Genomic DNA, 19292 nt, shown 5'->3' on the forward strand with positions numbered 1-19292 from the left:
GAGAAGGGAATCAGACACAGGGTCGAGGCACACCATCTGCATGAGGCCTGCGAGTCACCTGATACTTAAGGACAGACAGATGATGATTATAAAATATGCAAAACCTGAATTAAGAGCACTTAAATTAGGTGTAGTGAATGAAGACTCCAGGCTTATAAAAGAAAATTAAGCGAATGATTTCTGGGTTTCTTTTTGACTCAGGTTCTGCTATTCCAATGCTTCTAATGGTGCCTAAGAAAGACCAGATGAACCCGGCATCCCACAGCAGTAAAAGCCCCAGCTGCAGTCTGGGTTGCACCAACACAAGGCAATGCCTTTTTATCTATCTTGACAATAGCAATCCATTTTCTGAAAGAAGAAATATTTTTTGGGGGGTGGGGGACTCAGTTTCACTTGGCAATCTGCCCAAGTATTTGGTTTGATGGGGAAGTGGTGGTGAAAGCTTCTGGGTCTTTCTGAGGACGCATCATTTCCTGTCTGACATTTTAAATTAGCTTTGAGAGAAACTTCAAGGAGAAGGCGGCTGAGTGGGGGTAGGAGGCACAGTTTTTTCCCAGAAATGAATCTCTAGGCAGTGCGGAGGTACCTGAAGAGTGTGACTTCACACACTTGGCTCAGGTGAGTCACCATGCAGCAGCTGAGGGCTGGTGAGAGAAGAAACCGGTCTCACAGGGCGGTATGGACTGGCAGGAAACTGACTTTTCAGGGGACTGAGAGGCCTGCAGGTGTCTCACAGAGCTGTTTTCATGACACTGTCCGGCGCTGGAGTGTAACCTAGTGCAGCATTTCCATAGCATCCAGGAATTTAAGAAAGCACATTTGGAGAACTCGGGGTTCGGCAAACCAGAAAGGGTTCCTTTATAGCACAGCATCGCCAATCCTTGGTATGTTCATAGGAACTGTGAGTATCCAAGAGAAAGACAATGGGTTCAGTATCCCCGGTACTCCGGCACCGGGGCATTTTCCAGTGCAGAGTGAAACCAGGGTTGAGTGTGTTGAGATGCCCTCCCTGGAAAAGCTGACCGCTAAGTCATTCTTTTGCTCCCATCCGTTTCCAGAGGGTTCAGAGGCAGACAGGTACTGGCAAGCAGTCTGTCTTTCCTGCAGTTAAATCCAGAACATTGTCCAAAGGGCATCAGCCATTTGGGAAAAACTGATAGGGTGTTGAAGGCAGAGCGGTGTTCCACCAAAGCTGTCCACTCTCATCCATCAAGCCTGAGTGTATGCCCCGTGCATGGCCAGAAGGATTTTGCATATGTGATCATGTAAAGATACCAATGTAGATGGTTGTCTGGGGTTATTAAGGTGGGCCCGCTGTAATTACTGGGTTTTTATAAATAGGAGGTCATCAGAGTCAGAATAGTGACAGAATCAGAGGTTAATGTGATGCTAGGCCACAAGTCAAGAAAGCCCATAACCTTCGGCAGCAAGAAAAGGAGAGCAAATGGATCCTCTTCTCAGACCCTAAGAGGAGTACAGCCCTACTTTAAGGTTCTGAACTCTGATGTATAAAGCTTAAAAAACATATTGCCTATGTTTATGGAAGTTTGTTACAGAATCAATAAAAAACAAGCATCCTTAGGTCCTGTTATTCCTTTGGCGGATGAAAGAACTCACTTGACCGTTCTCAGACCCTTCTCCTGTTCAGGCTCCTAACACTCATGAAGGCCTATGGGAACACTAATGGAGGAATCTTTTCCTTTCTCTAACTCCCCAGACAGGTCAGAACTAATGCCAGTCCCATAACTAGCATGCTCTGAAAGCAGTGACAAGATTGATCTCTGGCCATGGTGTCATCTGTTGTTCGTATCAGTGAGTGATTTGTAGACTGGGGAGTTAGCTGCTGAGTTTGTACTTCATTCAGTTCCTAGCATAATAAATACCCTGTGGTCACTGTGCACATGCACCTCAGAACCAGGGACAACGAGAACAGCAGAGACAAAGACCCAGCAGAACCTCTGGTACAATGGGGCTGAGACACAACCTGCCAGTGCGGTCACGTATCGCCTGAATGCCCGAGGATGGAAGATTCAAGTGATGGAGGTCTCAGTAAACGACGCACGGTTGTACCTAGTTGTACCTCGTTTCTGATGGTCACACTTCAGTTCTCCAAGAACCCCGAGACCCTGAGATTTGTGTGTCGGTTTACTAGGGAGGGACAGCACGCAGCAGCAACCCCCAGCAGGTAAATGAGAGCAGCAGAGTTAGGCAAGGGAGAAACTGAATGAAGCACAGGACGCTCTGAAGCTCACACAGCCTAGAAAAGTTGTCCCATATTAAGGCAAGAGGGCTTAGTCTTTATGTCCCTCTGTCAGCTAGTCCCTGTGTGGAGGTTACCCATCTCTCCCATGGACCCGCCAGCTCTCTTTAACCGATTGTGATTCCCAGCTGAGAGCTTTCAACTTCCAGCTCTTCTGAGAGTAAAGTCACTAGTCCCTAAGGGGTGGCAGGTTATGGGGTCCTCTTCTCTGAAAGGTCCTGACTGGTGCCATGGCTTTACAGAGAACTAGTCAGTGTTTCTCACAAGTCTCAAGGCGAGATCTGGAATAAGCAGAAGTAAGAGACAGGCAGGAACAGGAGCCGGGGAGGTTGCTTAGCAGACAAGAGCACATGCTGTTCTTGCAGAGGACCCGGGTTCAGTTCCCAGCTCCCATATCCAGTTGCTCATGTGCTGCATGCACATGGTCCATATACATATACTCAGGAGCACACGCACATTTAAATAAACAAATCAAATGGGGGTGGGGAGCTGCTAGGCCACAGAGCCAAGGTTCGGAAGAGAGAAGGCAGGGAAAGCCAAGTGACAGCCACCCCTCAGACCCAAGAACAGCCGCTGCCTGTGGGACTGGATCAGCCTCCCCTTGATTTCCGTTCATCGTAATTTGTTACATTAGCTACTTCCCAGCTGCACCACAAGCAAGGCAACTTCAGGAAGGACACGGTTGTTTGCCCTCACAGCTCCAAAGGGATCTACCGCAGCAGGGAGGCACGGCAGCAAGGACAAAACCCTAAAGCAGAGAGCCCATGTCTCCCACCTCCAGTGACATACTTCCTTCAGTGAGGCCAAACCTCCTCCAGCTCTCCAGACAGGGTCACCAGTGGGAACCGAGCGTTCAAATGTCTGAGCCTGTGGGAGACAATTGCATCCAAGCCACAGTTCAGGAGAAACTGGAGGTCATACATGTTACCCGACTTGGCCACTTAGGCTCCAGGTTAGAGTAGAGGAGATGACAAGAACCTGAAGTAAAGGCTGCTGCCAGCTGGGGCGTTTATGGCCTCCCTCCTGTCTTTTAAGGTGATGAGATTTTTTTTTTCTTCTCTCTATCCCTCCCCTGCCCTCCTTTCCGCTTTTGGTTCTTAGATCCCTATATACATCTCGTTCCGTACATCTTGTTCTCTCAGCTCTTTATTCATGGTCTGTGCCTGGCTGCTGCTTCGCTGCCCTGGGGGGTCAGCCCTTCTGGTCTCTGGTGGGACTGATCAAGTCCCATGCAGGGCTTTACGGCATGCTCCCATTCACAGAGCGTCAAGGCGTCTCTGAGGGTGGCAGTGACTGAAGGTGCGGCAGGGAGACAGCGGTGATGATAGAAGAATTGGTCACAGACTTCTGCCAGATTGTTCTGAGTCGCCCATCTTAACACTTTGTCTAAACAGCAGAGAAAAAGAGATGTGCCGACGGAGGTTCTTGTGATGCTGTTTTTACAGGACTGTAGATGCTCCTGGCTGTGCTTTTATTTAGTTTGAGCATACTGGGAGTTGGAGAGTTTGGAGGTCTTGTGACAAGCTATGTCTGACCCATCAGTAATGGCTGCCGGGAGAGGGTGTATTAAGAAGGATTCTGAAGCCCAAAATGCTACTGTCAGACTGGGAGTTGGGAGACTGCCCTGGGTGTATATCTGGGGAGGAATGGGTCACCTGATCCGATTTACCATGTTCCTGGCACTGGACTAGAATCTACACAATGATCCACAATTGACTGAAGAGTCCTTTATTTTTTTTTTTAAAACTACACCCAAATGTGTACTTTTAATCCAGTGTGGGAAATGCTTTAATTTTTTAATTATTCAGGGGTAAAATGCTTCCTGGAGGGTGAGTTTGTTGTCTAATTCCTGGAGAGAGATGGGGAATGAATTAAATCTGAAAATAAGTATTTGAATAGGAAAGAGACGACCGAGAGTCACCGGTGGCCGGGTTTTGACAGTGTTTGCTTTGACAGATCTGTGGCTTCAGTAAGATCATCCTAGGTCACGGGGGACTGAACCTGCGGCTACAGAGGTTGCCATAGGTAACGAAAGGCCATATTCTCCCGGTCTCACTGATCTGGTCGCATTGATGCAACATCAAAGTCCAGCTGACTGGCGCTACTATGAAAGCAACGGCTCCGCAATGCTGCTTCATGGGCCTGCGGGCTTTTACTAGGCTTGCTTTCTAGTTGAATCACAAGGAGGCTGGACTTGGAGCTCTAACCTCTTCCTCTGGTTTAATCGTGGTGTCTCCTAGTTTCTCAGTCTCTTCACACATGAAAGGTAAGGCTGTCACAGCTGAGGCGTGGAAGTAAATGCCTTTGCCTTTTAAGTCCTTGGATAAAATATTTAAAATGTAAACCCTCATGCATTATTATTGCTATTTCAGTAAAATGAGGAAAACATCTAAAACAAATTTAGGGAGTTGATTAAGGTAAATTGATCAAGCAGTTTTGAAGTCAAATTCACTAACCATTTCTAGTTTCCAGTCTACATACTGAATGGTGGTAATTAGTGCTTTTTAAAAAAATAAAGAAAAAAAACCGTTTTAAGGGGCTAGAGTGAGTAAGAGTGCTTGCCTTTTTTTGTGTGTATTTTTTTTGTGTGTGTGTGTGTGTGTGTGTGTGTGTGTGTGTGTGTATTTTTTTGTTTTTCGAGACAGGGTTTCTCTGTGTTGCTTTGGAGCCTGTCCTGGAACTAGCTCTTGTAGAACAGGCTGGCCTTGAACTCACAGAGATCTGTTTCCCGAGTGCTGGGATTTAAGGTGTGAGCCACCACTGCCTGGCAAGTGCTTGCCTCTTACACTTTGGAACTTGCACTCAAATCCGCAGCCCCCACAGAAGCCAGCCGTGGGTAGCCACTAGGACCCTGCTCCCATGTATGTTGGGGACAGAAACAGGAAGATCACTTGGACTTCCTGGCCAGGAACCCAGCTAGCTTCAGATATCAAAAGAGACCCTGGATAGAGTAGGCCAGCTGACATCTCCTGGGGCCTCTGCACATGTGCTCACATGCATATGCGCACAGTCACACATACATATGTGCACAGTCATGCACAAAGTAAGTCCTGTGTTAAGGCCTGGCTCCTTTTGAATGAAAGCTTGTCAACCTTGTATCCATAGGGCCAGTCTGACCCTATGAGATTTCTGTTTTCTTATGATTTATTTATCTTTATTTTATGTGCATTGGTGTGAAGGTGTCAGATCCCCTGGAACTGGATTTTCAGACAGTTGTGAGCTGCCATGTGGGTGCTGGGAATTGAACCCTGGTCCTCTGGAAGAGCTCTTAACCGCCTCTCTTTGTCATTCTGTAAGTCACACCAAAATATGGAGTTGCTCTTGAAAAGCTAGGAGATCCAGCCACTTTGGAACTCTCTCCCCACACAGACCCCATTTTAGCAGTGCCCACACCAAATGCCTCTTTACCCACCTGACAGCTAAATGCTTGATTTTCCTCCTTAGCTCAGAGTTTCTCCTCTTGGTTTAGATAAGGAATTCTGAATTGGAAATGAACTGCTATCAAATCTAATTCATATGCAAAGAGACGAGGATTGTGAGCAAATGCCTGCGGTACTGTTACCTTGAATTTTTCATTTAGTACAGTGAATCAATCCTTTTAAGTTTGTTCAAAGGTGAATCGCAAACAACTAGTATCAGGGCAGAACCGGTCTGCCCCTCCCTAACACAAGCATCCTGCAATCCAGCGACTCCTCTAATTAAAGGTCTAGCAGGCTCACCAGATTCCCAGAGCCAATTAAACAATGCTCACCCTTGTACCTCCCAGTAGATCGGGGAGCGCTTGGCATTTGCTGTGATTGATATGAAAAGTAGCAACGTATTTTTAAGCACATTTAGCCCGGTTGTTACTCCGTGGAGCACAGGCTTTCAACACAGCAGCCTTTTATCCTCTGTGCTTTTGGAGTGTGAGAACGCCGTGAAAGCCGCTTGCACTGCGTCCTTACTCCGGGCTGGGAATCAAGGCACCGCGGAGGGGGCGGTGCGGTGCGGGGAGAGCCAGCCGGCAGCTGTCCTCTGAATAGCATTTCTTCCTTCCACCATCCTTCTGCCTAAGGCTCCCTCCATTCGTATTCCTGGCCTCCGTGTTGCAGAGCATCAAGGCCAGCTCCCTTTGCGTCTTTCATTCCTGGTCCCTCTTGCCATTTCGTTGACTTACAGGGATTTATTGGATCAATTCAGAAAAGAACAAGCTGGTAAAAATTGGAGCTAGTTAGGAGACACTCTATTGGGAAGAATTTATTTAAATGCAAGAAGTTAAAGCCAAATCTGTAAGTTAACTTCATATTTACCACTGTTCTTTAATTCCATTCATTTCCTACTAATTAGTGATTAATTTGTTTTACCTGTATGGAAACTCTTTCCTGCTGATGAGAGAACTCCTTCCCCAGGGAAATATTTATATTCTAATTAGGAAGCTGTACATATTTAGTGCAGAAAATGTAAAACTACTACATTTGAATAACGTACAAAGAAGAAATTTAAAAACCACCCTCATTAGCAGTAAGTAGTAATTGCTACTGAGTTCCCAGGGAAATGTCTAAGTCTATTTTTTAGGGAGCCAGGAAATTTTTAGGCATGCTTTCCTGACCGTGCTCTGCCAGAAACACAAGCATGCGATGGCAAACACGCTTGTGGTTTTGTTCAATGTCAGACTGAAACAGAGTAACTCAGAGTAGGGAAGAGCCTGCTTTGCATCACCGTGTGCTTGTTTGTGTGTGATACTAAATCATAAATACTTTCCTATCAAGACATTTCATTGAAGTTTTTATATGTCTATATAGAAATTTATTATTATTTGGGTAGTCCATGATTTTTGGAAAACTTGTGTTTTCCAAATTTGTCCAACAAATTTGTGCATAAAGTTCTGCCGAAAGTTTTGTGGAAATCCGTGGCTTTTCCTTAGAAAAGATTCTTAGAATAATTTGTGGCTCAAGGGGGTATTTGAACTTCAAAGTGTCCTGCACAGAGGCTGTTAGGGACTGAGCCTCCTATGACACTGTGTGAGGTCACACACAGGGAGCTTGGATAGCCTTTCCTGAGCCCGCTATTTTCACTACAACAAGAAAACCAACCACTTGCTAGAGCTTCTTGGACAACAGGGAAAAGAAAATAGAGTATGGCCAGCTATGGCAATGTTTGCAAGGTTGGAAACAGTGGGGGCCATCCCAACCATCGCTTGAATGAGCATTTGTTTTCTGTCATGTATGGATAAACAGAAATAACTGCTGGGGAACATCTATTTGCTACGAGAACCCTTGGGATCAAGAAAATAAGGACTTCATAACAACAGCTTAATGAGGCCACCGGGGTGCTGAAAGCCTTCATTAATGGACGATTTTAAAGTCCTTCAGGAGCTTTAGGGAGCGTTCAGAGTAAATAAATTCCTTTACTCATAACGACTAATGTCTGCCTGTGTGGTGTGGCTTGTTTCAAACAGAACTGAAGTTTTAAAAACACTCACAGTTCCTGGTCTCCTGCTGCAGATGAGATGGATGTGTCATGTTTACTGAAGTCGTCATAGTCTGTTGAGAGATGAGTCAGTTCATTTTCGGCGTTTATCTTGTAAATCTAAGCTTTTGAGTCTATCTGGAGAGGCTGAGAGATCAGTACCATACTCTCCGGATGTCCCAGTCTGCAAGAGCGGAGCCATGGGAGGAGAGACTCTGGACTTGGCCAGGAGTTAAGCCTTAAAGCTCTCGTCATCAGACGTCACCATACGATAAGGGTTTTCTAGTGTTCGTCTAATAAAACTTGGATGTTTCATGGATGATGCTTCTAAGATTTTGGGGTGGGGTCTGGGGGTTGTTGAGATGGAGTGGAGCTCACTATGCAGATCAGGCTGGCCTTGAATTCATGGAAACCCACTTGGCCCTACCTCCTGAGTGTGGGGTCATAGTTAAGTACCACCATGCCTGGCCCTTGCTCATTGACTCTGGCGGTCGTCAGTTTGCTGGAGGTGCTTTCAGTGTTGTCCACAGGTCAGCAGGCATTCCTGGTGCCTATAAATCTTCAGGAAGATTACTGACTAGGAGGTCGTATAATTCCGACTGAGGTTTCCCCTGTTTCATTTCAGGTGGGGCTGATTTTATGGGTTTATTATTTAGGGAGTGAGTCGAAACAGATTGGTTCATGTGAGAAGGCAATTAACCTGCCCATCTGCCACAGTAGTGCACAGAGCTAGTTCGGTAATTGAAAAATATGAAGTTGGAACTCATATTTTTATGCAAAAGCCAATAGCTGTTTTCTGGGACTTCATGCCTCACATCCGTGGACACTTTCCTTCATTCATTTCTTGACTTGTAGCCTAAATGAAATATCTGACCTCAGGGTAGCAGCCCCTTGGGGGAGGTAAGAAGGGTCTCCCAACTGTAGTACTATTAATAAAAACCAGAAACAGAAATTGGGGTTCAACCCTAAGGTCAAAGAAGCAAAACAGCCAGCCACTGGCTCTTACCTCTGCCTTAATCTGAAATGGTGATCCTGCCTCCAGGAATCTCAGAATGAGACTGAGTCTGAAAGATGTCTTCCCCATTTTATATTCCTCTCTAGTGCTGGGTTTAAAGATGTGTTTCACCACTGCCTGGTCTGTAAGACTGATCATGCGGCTGTTTTACTCTCTGAACTTCAGGCAAGCTTTATTTATTAAAATACAAATGAAATATCACTACACTTCCCCTCTTTGTCTAATATAAAAGAAGGAAAGCTATAACTAATATAAGAAAAACTATATACAAGAAGTATAACAACTATATACAATATATACAGGCAATAAGTACATCTTGGTGAGTCCAAAGTCTTATACCTAATTTACATTTCATCATAACTTGCTTTCTGCATCTGGTAAACTATAGCTATCTAATCTTCAACTCCCTCAGAGACCCAAGAAGGAAATAATATTAACTGAGTAAGTAGAAAGTATGAATAAGCGACTTTCAAAAAAATATGAGAAATGACAGAAACAACTGGCTGCCTGGACAGTGACCCATAGTTCCTATGCAATGTTGGGGCATCAATCTTCAGCCTGCAGGCCTAGCATATCCAGGAACTTTTCTGTGAAGCAGGATATTCTGAAGGGCTGTCCCTCCTTGTCTTGACAGTGTTTGGCAGTCACTTTTGTGTCCTGCTTGTCCAATAGGACAGTTTAAGTGTCTCAGATTGGAATTTAAGATGCACACTACAGGTATCATATAAAAGGCACTCCTGACATAGAAAATGTCCATGTCACCTGGCAGTGGGGGTGCACGTCTTTAATTCCAGCACTCTAGAGGCAGAGGCAGGTGGATCTCTGTGAGTTCGAGGCCAGCCTGGTCTACAAAGCAGGACAGCAAGAACTGTTACACAGAGAAATCCTGTCTCAAAAAAAAAAGAAAAGAAAAGAAAAGAAAAGAAAAGAAAAAGAAATAAGGAAGGAAGGAAGGAAGGAGAGTCCATGTTGAGTTTTGAGGAGTTATCTTTCTAATCTAGAATGTGGAAAAAAGAATAATGGGTGCAGGTATATGTCCTTTCTCTCACTCTCCACAATGAAACAGTTTGAGCAACTGGAGAGAGAATACCATTTATTCAGGCACAGTGATTGTTAGCTCAAGTCCTACACACTCCTGAGCTGTGCTTGCACATTTTCAAAGTTTCCTATGATTTCTGGGGAGGACATTTTTTCCCTTTAATAAGCAGCACAGTTTACCTAAATCTCAGGTTCTCTAATCTCTGGAGCTGGTGCCATCCCCGCATCATGAAGGTGTTTAATTTGTATTTTGACAACTGTGATAGTCTCAAATGAAGTTATGGTATATCTTGTTCGCTGTAGTTATAGATTGCATATTAAGTTTATCTGCACTGTAGAATTATCTTATTCTCATGAAGAAATACTGTATTTTATAAACAAGGATCTGAAAAGTGAGTCCTGTACTGGAGGCATATGCAGAATTATTATTATTATTTCTGTTATCATCTTCCTTTCCCGGGCATGTGTCAGCTTCCAAATTTAAGAAAATGATCATATGCGTGCTGTTTGGGACTTTGATAACAAATTTTTGTTCTGGTTGTCTATTTTAAATCTTCCTTTAGAAAGATTTATGTATTTTTATTTTATAGTGTGAGTGGTTTGTCTGCACACACACACACACACACACACACACAAATTTGTGCGCACGCGCACACACACAGAGTATACAGTGCCCAAGGAGACTGGAGGAGGGTGTCAAATTCCCTGGAACTGAAGTAACAGTTGGTTGTGAGCCACTGCGTGGGTGCTGGGAACCAAACCTAGGTCCTCTGCAGAAGCGGCCAGTGTTCTTACCACCAAGTCATCTCTTTAGCCCTGAACCCTTCCTTCTAGTTTGCATTTGGGGGCACACTTCTGGCCTCCCTTTGACCTTTCATTCACTGCCCCCACAACATTTGATGGCATTTATTAGAAATGATTCGTATTTCACATGTCTTCATGCTACAGGTGATAAAGGCACGAGAATCCATCCCGGCCTGGAAGAAACCTGCTTGGAGATGTTATCTGTAGAATCCTAGGGCGACCGTGGAACTGCCTAAACCTCCTCTACCTCTTCTTCCTCCCGGCTCCTGACACACTGCAGCCTCTGCAGGCGCTGGTTCTTCTGACTCTCAGTTCTCCCTTGTCCCTGCCAAAATCCCGCCTACCTCTAATGACCAGTTCCAAATCTCATCTCCCATTGAAAGGTGAAGTCCCCCTCTTCCAACCTGTTATTCGTTACCTCCTCTTTGAGCGGTCTCGTAACTCTGCAAGCAGGAATGACGCTTTCAGTATTACCTTGTGAGTTTGTGAGGGGAGGGTGGGGCCCGGGAGGGTGGGGCCCCATAAACATGGTCCCCTGTGTCCGTGTCACACATATCAGTACCTCGCTCTTCTTTGTTTTTCCATAGCCCCAGTACATTGTAAACGTTCGGTGTTTGCTCACTAAAGGAGCTGACCTCAGTCAGTTCTCTCACAGGTGGTAATCTGATTAATGAACAACAAAGGGATTGAGCCAGATGTTGTTAAAAACACTGTGTGAAACTCTCTTTGCACTGAGACCTTGCAGAAGAGGACTTGAGGATGTGGTGTGCCACGTTTGTCTGGGACGCACGGAGGGAAAGTGTGTAGTGAAATCAGAAGCTTGTGCGCCGTGCCATTTTACCCTGGCAGGCGGAAGCAGCATGCTAGTGTGTTCTAATGTGTTTACAAAATGTTAGATTGCTCTTTCGCCTAGTGCGCTGGCTGGTTGTGATGTCAGCTTGACACGGGCTAGAGTCAAGAGAACCTCGGTTTAGAAAACAGCCCCCAACGGACCGGCCTGTAAGGGAGTCTGCAGGACACATCGATGTGGGTGATGTCCATTGTGGGTGGTGCCACCTCCCAATCCCTTGTCCTCTAGGTCCTGGGATGGATGAGAAAGTAGGCTAATGCCCTGGGGAGCAAGCCAGCCAGCGGCATTCTTCCACAGGCTGTGCTTCACGCAGCTCCTGCCTCCAGGTTCCGGCCTTGAGTTCTTGCTCCACTTCCCTGGAGGATGGACTGCAGACTCTAAGATGAAATGAACCCTTTCCTTCCTACACTGCTTTTTCATCACAGTGTTTTTATCACAGCAATAGAAACCCTATCAAAGACACCTGGTCCTGCATTTTCTTTCCTCCTCTGTGGCTATGTTAAGTTGACCGGCTGAGGTTGATTAATTAAATGGAAGTAACCATGTTAAGGGTTCATAGACTTGTGGAAAGGCTTTCAGTAGAGCTTTTGTATTCAACAGAAGATAGTAGACTACCGGGCCTCTTGACACTGCCCTAGAAGTGACTAGGAAAGCTGGCTCGCTCCATGTCTGGATCCACTCATCTATTCACAGGCTTTCCCTACTCATGAATAGATGTTTCACCAGAGGTCTCTGGGTACCAGGCTTATGCTATGTCCTAGGCAAGCAGCAGACAATAAAATAAGTCTCTCTAACATCGATCTCGCTTTCTTTTAGGGAAAGAGAAGAGCTATCAGAAAGCAGGCCTTCATCTTGAGAAAAGTTATGAAAGAGGAAGGTCCAGAGGTAGAATGCCTCAACTGTATGCAGGGAAGCAATGAGAGTTTTCCCCAGAATTTGTCTAATCTCAGATCTGAAGAATGAGCAATAGAGAGCCAGAGGCAGGGTCAGGAGGAACCAGAGGAGGAAGTACACAGGCCAGAAATAGTATGCCCGAGGACCTGGAGTCAGAGAATATGGCCCTAGGGGGACCCAGGAAGTATATATGACTGAAGAGCTGAATTCAAAGAGAAATAAATGGATCAAGATCAAGAAAGGCCCCAAAGCCTATGGCCAGGTGCTTTAACTGTGTGGTGAGGGTTGTGGAGCATATGCTGAACCTTTGCTTGTGTTTGTGATTTAGAGAGACCACTCTGGCTGCTCAGTGTAGAAAATGGACGGCATCATTTGCAAGTAATTTTTGAAGCAGACGTGTGCTTGTCTCCCTGCCCCCCCGATAAATTTCAGTGAATGTACAAAAATTACATAAAAATGATGTTCTCTGTCAGTCTCATCTGCCAGAGCTTAAAGGAAGGGGTGTGAACTAGAGAATCCCATCCACTCTCCCAGTCTCAGAGCCTGACCGTTTGCAACATGAAATGTTTCCTACACACAGAATTAGAAAATGGTATGGGGATGAAGAGGAATGCTCACCACTCAGATCTGGCGGGGGTAAACAGTGTGCCATATACGCTTAGGATTCTCTCTCCCTCTCTCTCTCCCAGGTAACCCCATTCTTTTCCACTGTTTCCTTCTCCAACATTAATATCTACCTTATAGTTAGGAAGCATTGATCTGTTAGACAGATGATAGACAGACAGATAGATGGTAGATGTAGATAGACAGAATGACAGATAGACAGATGGCAGATAGATACATACATACATAGATACTTAGATGATAGAATTTAAGTAGCCCAGGCTAACCTGACTCAGCCTTTCAAATAGTTGGAATTATGGGTATGAGCTGTTGTTCTTGGTTTTCATATACATATATTTTTTAGATTTTTAAAAATTTTTATGAGTGTTTTGCCGTAACATAACGTGTGTGTGTGCCACGTGTGTGCCTGGTGATAGCAGAGGTGAGAAGGAGATGTCAGATCCTCTGAAACTGGAGACACAGATGGTTGTGAACCAACATACGGATGCTGGGAACCAAGCCTGGGTCCTCTGGAAGAGCGACAAGTACTTTTAACAGCTGAGCAATCTTTCCAGCCCTTCCTATATATTTACTACTCTTTTAATATTTGAGTGAAACCATAAGCCATAAAGAATATGATAACAAGTTTTATAATTATTCTTCTTTAGCTTACCTGAGTTCAGAGATTCATCTCTACTGATGGTGGCGAGAACATAGTTTGTTCTCTGAAAACTTTCTGCATCCCAATAAGCCTCTCCACCAACACAATAATCCAAATCAGACCAAATCAATCTGAATTAGAAAAGGCCCAGGTTTAATAGATACAAGTGCTCCTGGATGGTTTTCCAGCTGTCCAGAGAGAAGATGGGAGGGAAAGAAAGACCAGAAAACCACATATTTGTTCTCTGGGGGGGGGCAGTTTTAATGCCCTGTGGAAGTGGTCTTGAGTATCTCTGTGGAGGGGTCGTCATCCAGCGGACTTTCTCAGGCATAGGGTCTGTACTGAGGCAGTCCCAGGGCAGGGGGCTTAAGGTGGAACTTCCACTGAAACATTCCAGACTCTTTGGATATATGAATGCTAGGGGCTGGGGTGAAGCCTTCACCCAAACATTCTTATATAGGTGGAATTACTCACATAAAGATATTGAACCTTAGTGCCTTGCTGAGCAAAAGGATGTAATGTCTTTCCATTTGTGGTGTTCCCTTTCCACGGTCCTACCTCCAGCGAGGGTGTGAACTTCAACTTGCCAGTAGTTCCAGCGCTCTGCAAACCACCCCCAAGGCCACCCCACCCGCGTACACACAGTTTACCTTTTATCTCCTAATTAGGAAGTCCGTGCTTTCTCATCTCCAGTTTGCCCTGCCTTCTATATGAGTAATATAGTCTCTCTTCCCATAGTGTGAAGGGGGCAAAACAATCCAGGCAAGTTCAAGAGGAAGAGGTTAACTCCCACCCATGTATTGCTTTTGACAGTGAGAGCCCAGGATCAGCTACTGCTGGGTATGGTACAGTAGTCTTTGCTCAGGGCCCCAGCTGCCTCCAGAACTGCTCGAGAGTGAGGGAGTGCCACACAAAAGGCTTCCCCTGGATCTCTGTGCGTGTCTGAGAAAAGCTTAAATGACAGGGGAAGAAAACCACACGAAAAAGAGGAGGATGGACTAGGAGAAGCAAAAAGAAAGACAGTCAGCACACCCACTTTTACCTCCCAGGGATGCCACGTAATAGGAAGCCATTGGTATGGCGGCCTGGCAGGAAAGCCGTTTACAGACTTTGTAACCTCAGAGCATCATAGAGCAGAAGATAGCAGGCCAAGCATGGGGTGGAGACAGAAGGCGAATGATCCTCAGAGCCAGTCTCCGTGTTGATAGGGATGGGGACTGCTCTGGTTTGCAAATCTCTGACCACTCAGACGAGTTGGTACAACTGACCGTCTCCCTTGAACTCTAGATATAAAAGTGATCAGCCGTGGAACAGGTGCACCTGAGAAGTCATGACAAACCCAAAAGGTGGGAAGGCAGGAGCCCTGACGATTTAGAAGACTCCACGGGCAGAGTAAAGCAAGATAGCCTCGAGGTGAGAACGTATACAGAGTGTTTATCACCGCGTGGGGCCCTTCAAAGGCAGACACAAAAGACAAGTTGCACACACTTTGATGTCTGGGGGTCAGCTGTCGGACAACTCTGACAAGGCAGCTTTCAGTGGGAAGCCACCGGAATGCAGGTCACACGTATTGAGGTTGTGACTCAAGTCCAGCAGAAAGCATGCCACCACACTTGCATGGGACCGCCCGCACCCCGCACATACTTCATGGGGCAGATGCGGGCCGAGTGAGTTCTGTGCACACAGGGCTCTGATTCACAGCTGCCCACCGCAAGACAGGAAAACCCCTGTCTTCTAAGGGCTCCTACACAGCCTCGCTTCCATTAGCTTTATGGCCCTGGAATGTAAAAACATCCCTGGGTAGATGAGACCTCTGTCTTTACTGTGCTGATTGGGAAATCTGCACACTCCCTGATCCTCAGACCAGCTAGAGACCTCTAGCTCTCCAGGCTGTTTGCTGGGCTGGAATCCAGTAAAAGATACCCTGGGACACAGAACATTGTGTCCCAGCACAAAGAACTCTTTAGCTGCCCTGTGCTTCTTTAGACTTTACATGCAGTCAAGCATGCTGTGTTTTTTTTTAAAAAAATCTTTTGTACTAATGAGAAATCCATATGCTCTTTCTTGCATTACACTATTAAGGTACCCATTAGTCACACTGTCCTGAGTGTGTTTCTTCTCCCCACTTCTGTAAGACCAGACCTAATGTGGAACAAGAGATTAGGTAGCACTCAGAGTGCTGAATGTTAAGTAAAAATTTTAACCAAATATCAAACTCCGAAGTTTGGATGTCTCAGGACCAGCTTCAGTGATGCCTGACATCCCGTGTGTTCACTAAAAACGAGACGGACCCCCTGATAGCATCCTTTGTGCAGGCTGTAGAGAGCTGCGTGATGCCACACCTTAAAGGTGGCGCTGGTTTCCACCTTCCACCTTCCCATGGTGAGTGCTCTCAGCTGTGAACAACTCCATATATGGCTAACTTCCATGTTTTTGAACCTATCTGCGTTTCCCAGGTGGCTTGCTGGGGTTGACTACCCAGAGGTTATTTAAGCAGTAGGCTGGCTTTGCCCCGGGGCGAGAGGTCGAGAGGGCGAGAGGTTGAGAAGGTGCGAGAGGGTGAGAAGATTGTTCAAAGGTCCTGAATAAACTGCAGTTAGAAGAGTCCGGTGTTGTGTCTTCCTTGCTGGCGAGTTGGGCGCAACAGTAGGCTGCCTCCATGTGCTGTCAGTGGGCATCGGGTTTGGATTAGTCAGCGGTCATCCATTTTATTTCCTACTGCTAGTACCGCCAGACTTGCTTGTTCCAGATCTCTTTTGAAAAGTCTTTATCCATTTAATTAAGTAAAACGCTGATGTGTATAAAAGCGTTGGACTCCCTTTTTTATACAAAGCGGTTAATGTAAACATAGTCGGAAACTCCTGGCACTTGTGCTCACGGAGCTTCTGCAGGATTGCCGCGCATAGCGGAGAAAGCGTAAATGACAGGGGAAGAAAACCACAGGTAAAAGTTTTGGATTAGGAAAAGCAAAAAGAAATACAGTCAACACATCCATTTTTACCTCACATGAATGCCACATAACAGGAAGTAACCTAGTATATATAAATATACATATTATATATGCATCTACATATATACGTGGATATTTAATGTGTGTATTATATGTAAATATAATACGTATATGTAGATAAATAATTTGTATACACACACACACACACACACACACACACATATATATATATATATATATATATATATGAAATTAGGGGACGTAGCTCTGAGAATATAGTTCAGTGATACAGTCTTTGCCAAACATGTACAATCCCTGGGTTCTATATATCCCCAGAACTGAAAAGAAAGTAGAGGATAGATAGATAGATAGATAGATAGATAGATAGATAGATAGATAGATAGATAGATAGATAGATAGAACATAAGTTGATTGTCACTTTTTAAAGTACTACCAAATTAAAATATTGGCCATAGTAATTTGTCACAATGTCTTTAAACTGCTTGAGTCATCTTTAATAGTGGCAAGTAGGTGTTTTGACGGATAAGTAAGTATGCCATGCTGGATAGTTCTCCCTGACAAAGTACTTGGGAGAAGCAACTATAAGGAGGAAAGCTTTCTCTGGCTTACGACTTCAAGGCTTCAGTTCAAGGTCACTGTCTCCTTTGTTTCTGAACTGTGGTGGAAAGGGTGGATAGGATTGCCTGCCCTACACCAGTCTGGAAGCAAAGTGAGCAGACAAGGTCAGACACAGGTACTTCCTCAAAGACGTACCCCTAGGAACCCATCTCTTCCCGTAAGGCTCCATCTTCTGCAGTTTCTACCGCCTCCCTCTAGTTTAAGCCATGATTCCACCGGAACTCTCACAATCCAGTCTTGTCTCACTAAATCATTCCACCACGTGGTGGCTGACCCTTCATTTTAGGAGCCCTTTCAGAGGGTGCTTCGCTGTACTGTGGCATAGGGCATGCGTTTAGGATGCCACGTGTCGGACAGGAACAGGAGATGCTGAAGGCGCCTGAGCGGTGGTGGAGGAATGGTGCTGAGGTCGCAGGCTTTTGGGAGAGTTCGGGGTCCCTGTCTCAGACGTTCTGCTTGTCAGGGGTTCACAGGAAAGCACTTCCACTCTTTGCCTCACTCGTGATAGTGTTTTCCTGAAACCTTTAGTCCTGATGGAAAGTTCTCCTCTCAAAGACACCTTTCTAGGGGCCCAACAGCATGCGCTACTCTTGCAGAGGACTCAAGTTCAGTTTCCAGCTCTTCCATGGGTGCCTCACAACTGTCTGAGCTCCAGTTCTCAGGGATCTGACACATCTGGTCTCCATGGACATCCATCCATACATGTACAAACTCACAGACAGACAGAGAAGCACATAACTAAAACTAATTTTTAAAAATTTAAAGACACATTTCCAAGACCACCATCAAAACCAGTTTCTGCCTCCTTGTCTGCTGCCGTAGCACTTCCTCTTGTCATTTTTAGCATATGGCCTAATTTGAAGCTGTAAATCATGTGCAAACGTATATGTTCAAGCATGTATATGTTTAACTTTTTTCCCAGCTTGACTATAAACTCCATTAAGAAAAGAGTTCTGCCTGTTTTGCTCATCTCAACAAACCTATCCTGATCTAACAAGCCACAAGTATTGACTGGACAAATTCAGTGGACATTTTTGACTCTTCTTGTAAAAAAGCCTTATCTATGAACTCAGTGAGTTCGCATTTAAACGCTCTGCAAGCATCCCCGCATTTTTATACATAGAGTAATTATATTATTGGATACTGTCTTAATACTTTTGCCATCACAAAATCAATATATTCTCAATGCCTCCTATTCTCAATGCCTCCAACTCAATAAACACCTAAAGAGAACACAGAGAAAAAAATTGGTATCACAGCAATTCTACTGTTTGCACTGGAGAGAGTTGAACTGAGGCAGGAGTTGTGGGGTATAGAGAAGGGAGTCTACACTGGACAGATCCAGAGGCTCAGTCCCTGAAGCATGGCCTCCCAGGAGCATGGAATTGCTGGAGGCAATGCTGAGGTTTAGGGGTGTGTGCTGGGCACACATCTAGCTCTTAGCTGGGAGAGTGACACAGAGGGTGCCTTGCCGCCTGGGGAGAAAGTAGGTAATGAAAGCTGTAGGGAGAGCTCAGATCTTCAAGGGGACCGTCCAACCTCAGCAAGCCCCTTTCCTGCTTCTGTAAGATCAGCTTCCTAATCTCTCCCCTACCAGGCTGTTGGGAGGCGCAGGGAGGGTAAATATCTAGCAGTGTAAGCCAGGGCAGATGTTCAAAACCAGAAACTCTTGCTATTAGGGGAGGAGAGAGTCGCTGGCTTTGTTAGAGGTGCACCTTGGTGTTGGTGAGCAGGAACTGTAGCCTGGAACCTGACTGGCTATGTTCGAATCCCATCTCTCCTCCTTTCTGTTTAAGCAACCTTGGCTAAGCTAGGTAACCTTTCTCAGTTTTCTTATCTATAACCTGGGAGTAATAGTAATACCACATAGGTATTCTGAAGACTAAGTAAGTTACTACCATGCAGTAAGAGATGTGCAAGTGATTTGCTCTGTTCCTTATTGTTACTGATACTTTATCTCTCTGTGGGACTGAACACCTGAGTCATCCAGCTGGAACTGCCCGTCTGGCAATAGAAACCAGGACTTAGCTGAGTGGTCTGTTTAAAAAACTACGGCAAGTTGTCCCGGATGGCTGGCTTGTTTTGGCAAGGTTAAAGGTTAACAGCCACATTCCGTTCGTTAGGGTTTAA

General features: G+C 45.4%; 1 protein-coding gene across 1 annotated transcript in view; it reads left to right on the forward strand.

The window, feature by feature from the left end:
* Window positions 1–19292, forward strand: part of Mob3b (MOB kinase activator 3B) — a 197822-nt gene that overhangs the window by 26497 nt on the left and 152033 nt on the right. The gene's annotated exons all lie outside the window — the stretch shown is intronic.

The sequence above is a fragment of the Myodes glareolus genome, chromosome 16 (assembly GCF_982192425.1).
Source record: "Myodes glareolus chromosome 16, mMyoGla1.1, whole genome shotgun sequence".
In the NCBI taxonomy this organism is placed as follows: domain Eukaryota; kingdom Metazoa; phylum Chordata; class Mammalia; order Rodentia; family Cricetidae; genus Myodes; species Myodes glareolus.